At 26.9% G+C, this 6,095-nt stretch overlaps 1 pseudogene; it reads left to right on the top strand.

Annotated features, from left to right (window-relative positions):
• Nucleotides 1-2,196, top strand: part of LOC132947732 (uncharacterized) — a 4,416-nt pseudogene extending 2,220 nt beyond the window's left edge.
• Nucleotides 2,197-6,095: the final 3,899 nt, after the last annotated feature.

Here is a 6,095-nt window from a genome sequence, read left to right as displayed (position 1 = left end):
TAGCGACTCTGATATAATTAATAAAGTTATTTGTCAAGGAAATAAATTATATATTTGTCAACGGTTGTTGGTAGTTTTCATGAACAGTTTGTTCATGAAATGAAACAAACAAGAGGACCCAGTTTGATGACCTGTGTTATTCAAGAACCTAAAATCTGAACGAGTAAGTAATTATTTTAGCTTCCCTTTCTTTTTTGGGAATGTATTAATGGACCAGGCACACAGTAGCGTTGGTCATTGGTCTTATTTGTATGAATGAGTGCATGTTAAATGTTTGTATTTTTACTACTTTAATCATTTGATTGTGTTTTGTTTTTCAGATTTGAGCAGAAAGTCAGCATTCCTATATTCCTTTCAACCCCTATTTATTATTTACTAATTTTTTCATACATGTTCTGAGGCCTAATTTAGTTTGCATGATAAATTATATGCTTTCAAGTTCAACTTCTTAAAATAATTATAAACCTAATTTTTTTTTTTTTTAATCAAATTTAACAGGAATTCTGAAATGAATGGTTCTTTACGAGAAATTGTAACACCTTTTGCATCCATGCAATCATTTAATTACATGGTTAAAGCATTGAGATATGTTTTCAAATATTTGAAAACGCATGAGCTGTTATCAGCTTCTAGAGTATGTACCACCTGGCATATAATTGCAATGAATAAATACTTAGTAAGTATAACCTTAAAATGTCATACAATGTATTTTTACTTATTAATTATTAAATATTTTTAGTGGCAGAATGTTCGTTTAAAAAATTCTATGGTCTATGACTGGGAAAGGTTTGTAGACTCAATTGATCAACAAAAAACTGATACATTAGACACTAGACGTATGCTGTTACCCTCTAAAGTTGAAGACTTCGAAAGTTTTTGGTTACAATTTGCAAATGCAATGAAAAGAGCACAAATGTTGAAATTCATTGAATTGTATAGATGTCCTGTCCTTGTAGTTGAAGATATTATTAATTCATTACCTCAAATTGAAGTACTTAAAGCTACTTCAATAATGTAATAAAAAAAATATATTACCATTTTTTTTCAAAAGTTTCAATAATTAATTTTATTTTTAGAAATCCAAATTTGATGAAACCGACAAAAAATCTCAATGATTTAATGTACCTAAACTTGAATTATTTGGGACAAATGACAAAGCTCACAGAGTTAAGACTAAAAGGTTTAACTGGAATAAAATTGACGGCATTGCCATCATTTGAAAATTTAATAAATTTGAATAGATTTGTAAGTTATTTGTAATAATTATTTATATATATAGTTAAAATATTTAAGGAAAGAAAAGTATTATATTTACTCTTATTATTTTCATGATTATTATTTAGTCATTAACCTCTATTAAAGCATTTCCAAAAGAGATCTATCAGAGTTTGAATACTATTACTGATAATATTGAGTTTTTTGAAATTGGTGATTGCGTATGCTTAACAAAAGATTTTGCCGTGTCACTAAAAAGATTTGTCAATTTGAAAACATTGAGATTAGAAAATTGCCGTGATGGATGGGAGGATCAATCTGCACAGGATGTTTTTACTGTCATCAAAGGTCTTGAAAAGCTCAATGTTCTGGAATTGGTAAACATAGAATTCAGGAATTGTGTCGTAGATGAATTGGAAAAATGTTATGGTATTAAAGCTTTACTGATTATTCCTGCTTATGAGAGCCAAGTATGTAAACTTATTATGTATTATATTATTTTACAACATCTATTTATTAATGTTAATCTAATTTTTTTTTTTTAGTCCACAATTACTCACTGCCACTTGATTGACTGTCTCAAAAATCTCTCCAAGACATTAACACACTTGGTTTGGGGAGTGACTCATGAGTTACTCCAAATTACAGACTTATTTATTACTGAATATCGAGAGAACCAGCATACTAATGATTATAATTTAGATTTATCCCATGCCGAAGAAACGACCAACAATATACCTATACTCAGAACAATAAAGCACCAACAGCAGCCAGGAGATGAGGCTACTCCTGAAAAAGAAAAGGACAAGTCAGTTACTATAGTTGATATATATTCAGTTCCTGCTCTAGAGAAATTGTTAGATACTATGATGTCTGATGCTAAGACTAAGGTAATTAAAGTTCCCTTGTCTAGAGCAGGTACAGTTTATTTGAGTGAACAGTTTAATGATCTTTAAATTAAATGTATAGTATTCATTTGTTTTTTTACATGAGAAACTTTTTCCAACATAGTTCTATTTTTTGTGACCAGAAAAATTTTATTTTGTACTTAAAGGTAGATGGAGCTTTTAATAACAATTTAAATTATTAGTTATAATGTATACGCACATACTATGTTTTTCTGTATGTATAATAATAACTGATCATTAATCATAAATGTTATCATTTAGTGTACATTTAGTAGATTTTTAATTGTAATAATTTTATTTCATTTATAATTCATATATTTTTTTTTTTATTTTGTAAGTAATATAAATCTATAATTTGGAAATGTAATTCTTGCTATTCATTGTTTAGTAAATTAATTTTGATTTATATCTAAATAAAATTACGTTCAAGAACTTTTTAATATACAGTAATATTCTATGTACTTTTTATGAAAAATAATTCATGCCGTATAGAATCATTTTTAAAACTGTAATCAATTGTCTTTTATTTAGATATGATTTTACAATAAAAGTTAGTACATTTTTTTGTTATAAAATAATTAATTGAATTTAAATAACTGACTTAAATATCTTGCTTAAATACAAGAAGATAACCACCTTTCAGGTGATCTAAAAATCAATGGATATAGTCTTGATTGTCTTGAGCCGTGGTCTATACTCAATACCAATGTATTATAATTATTGTACTAAGAAGTGAGAAGTGTAGAATGGTGTGAATAGGTTCACAAATTAATTTAAATATTTTGAAAATGTTATTGTGTATTTGTGTATATGCCTTATGGTAATAATCAATATACATAATATGTACACTTTGCGGCAAAAACTTTCACGTCTCACATTTTTTATTAATATTTTAATGAATTATTTTAATAATTAAGATCCCGAGACAACTAGTTTTTCTATGTTGGCTTATTTGAAAGTACATCGATTTTTAGTTCAGGTGACTGACTTGTTAGACATTCCAACGGGTCTTCGACTTTACACATTTTACAGATAAAAACCAGGGGATGGTATCATTTAATTACCGATTTTTGTGAACATTTGGAGATTTCTATACCATGTTTACATGCATCCATCAATTCGAATTAATTCGAAATAAATAAGAAATATTCTTAATTGAATAAGCATAAAAGTTAAATAAAAATAGCCAAGTTTAATAAAAAGCCTGAATTAAAAAAAAATCTAAAATTAATAAAAATATTCTTAATTTTATAAGCATAAAAGTTAAATAAAAAACTAAATTTAATAAAAAAAACTTATGTGCAATTCCGGAATTCGTCTTTGTGTTAATATGTCCGAACCTATTTATTCGAATCATAATATTATTATATGCCCTATCAAACAGACTTGGAAACATAAGCGCAACTAGAAGTCAGCTGGGGGCTTAGCTCCCCGCCAAATAAAACAACTTTTACCCCCTCAGGATAAATTAATCTTAAATAATAGTAATACATTTAGCATATTACTCAGTAAAATTATGTCATGACACGCAGATATTCAACGCCAATGCCAACGAATCCATCGCACAATAGGCTTAAAATCATAAGACATTTTGTAATTTTACTTGTTTAGTTGAGTGTCTTGTAAAGTGTATCTATTTATATTTTGTTGTCAATTCATATATTTTACCAACGCGGATAACTCTATTATTACAGTCTATATTTAATATTTACTATATAGTTAAAGTTGTATTATGTAGGACATAGGTACCTACTAATATACCTTTTTAAAAACTTATTAAATGATAATACATCTGAATTTAAATTTGTTCAGTAAGATTTGTGAAGAAAAAGGTGAATAAGTGGATGTCGCTCTGCTGTACAGTAGGTTACAAGTGGGTCACTGTAATGGATGGTGTTAAATTTGAATTCAATGATATAATATCATTGTATAAGAAAAACGATTCTGAGCGAAAACGGTCAGTCAGCCTATGATTTTACCAAGTATATTTGATGATATTATTGTGAATAAAGTAATTTATATATAACCTATTTACTCGGAGCCTTGTTTTAAATTTTCAATCTTTAGCCATAAAAGTTAAACATTTTATACATTTTTAACCACAAAATAATTAATAAATTATAAATTTGATAAATGTTGTCAAAATTTGAACTTTAAATGCTTATAAAAAAAAATTGTGCCTATGTATTTTTAATATTTTTCAACTGCTATTAGAACGATATATCAGGAGCCTTCTATTAAATTTTCAAGCTTTTTTACTCAACAGATAAAATTTTATTGATATTTATAGAAAAAAAAACTAAAAAAATTGAAAACTGACAATGGCCGTAAACAGCTCAAAAAGAGTCAAAATATTTTGTAAATTTTATGGTGTATAGAAAATGCTAATATAAACATTCAGTCAAAATGTCATGTCTCTACGGTCATTTGTTTTAGAGTTACACCAAAAACCAAAATCGATTTTCTCGAAAACAGATTTTGCGTAAAAATTCCCGTTTTTCCTTAATTTTTCTTTTGTTTTTCACGTCGCTTGTGAACACTACCTGGAAATTTTTACTTTTGACCCCCCAAAGTACCAACTAGATTCACTTTCCTATCAGAAAAGTTACTATTGAAGAAAATTCAAGCACTTTTACTGTCCTAAAAGGTGATGACAGACACAAAAATAAAAAAAAAAAATAAAAAAAAAATAAAAAAAAAATAAATAAAAAACACACATCATTGTAGAATTAATACATTCATCGCTTCGCTCAGAATCTAAAAAATCTAAAATTAATAAAAATATTCTTAATTTTATAAGCATAAAAGTTAAATAAAAAACTAAATTTAATAAAAAAAACTTATTGTGCAATTCCGGAATTCGTCTTTGTGTTAATATGTCCGAACCTATTTATTCGAATCATAATATTATTATATGCCCTATCAAACTAATACATTTAGCATATTACTCAGTAAAATGATGTCATGACACGTATCTGCGTATCACGTATCTACGCCAATGCCAACGAATCCATCGCACAATAGGCGATTACGCATGATTTTAAATGCAGGAAATTGTAAGTTTCTACACGAAAGTAGCAGGTAAAAAATACATAAAACAAAAAATCTTGAAGGAAAAATTATTATAGTCTATACGTATTTCCTTTTATATTGATTTTATCTTATGTAGTAGGTACATTTTATGAATAATATTATTATTAATTTTAGATTTTTTTTTAATTCAGGCTTTTTATTAAACTTGGCTATTTTTATTTAACTTTTATGCTTATTCAATTAAGAATATTTCTTATTTATTTCGAATTAATTCGAATTGATGGATGCATGTAAACATGGTATAGAAATCTCCAAATGTTCACAAAAATCGGTAATTAAATGATACCATCCCCTGGTTTTTATCTGTAAAATGTGTAAAGTCGAAGACCCGTTGGAATGTCTAACAAGTCAGTCACCTGAACTAAAAATCGATGTACTTTCAAATAAGCCAACATAGAAAAACTAGTTGTCTCGGGATCTTAATTATTAAAATAATTCATTAAAATATTAATAAAAAATGTGAGACGTGAAAGTTTTTGCCGCAAAGTGTACATATTATGTATATTGATTATTACCATAAGGCATATACACAAATACACAATAACATTTTCAAAATATTTAAATTAATTTGTGAACCTATTCACACCATTCTACACTTCTCACTTCTTAGTACAATAATTATAATACATTGGTATTGAGTATAGACCACGGCTCAAGACAATCAAGACTATATCCATTGATTTTTAGATCACCTGAAAGGTGGTTATCTTCTTGTATTTAAGCAAGATATTTAAGTCAGTTATTTAAATTCAATTAATTATTTTATAACAAAAAAATGTACTAACTTTTATTGTAAAATCATATCTAAATAAAAGACAATTGATTACAGTTTTAAAAATGATTCTATACGGCATGAATTATTTTTCATAAAAAGTACAT

Source organism: Metopolophium dirhodum, chromosome 6, assembly GCF_019925205.1.
Source record: "Metopolophium dirhodum isolate CAU chromosome 6, ASM1992520v1, whole genome shotgun sequence".
Taxonomy (NCBI): domain Eukaryota; kingdom Metazoa; phylum Arthropoda; class Insecta; order Hemiptera; family Aphididae; genus Metopolophium; species Metopolophium dirhodum.
Note: the sequence above shows the minus strand (reverse complement) of the source record. Positions and strands in the feature narration are given on the sequence as shown.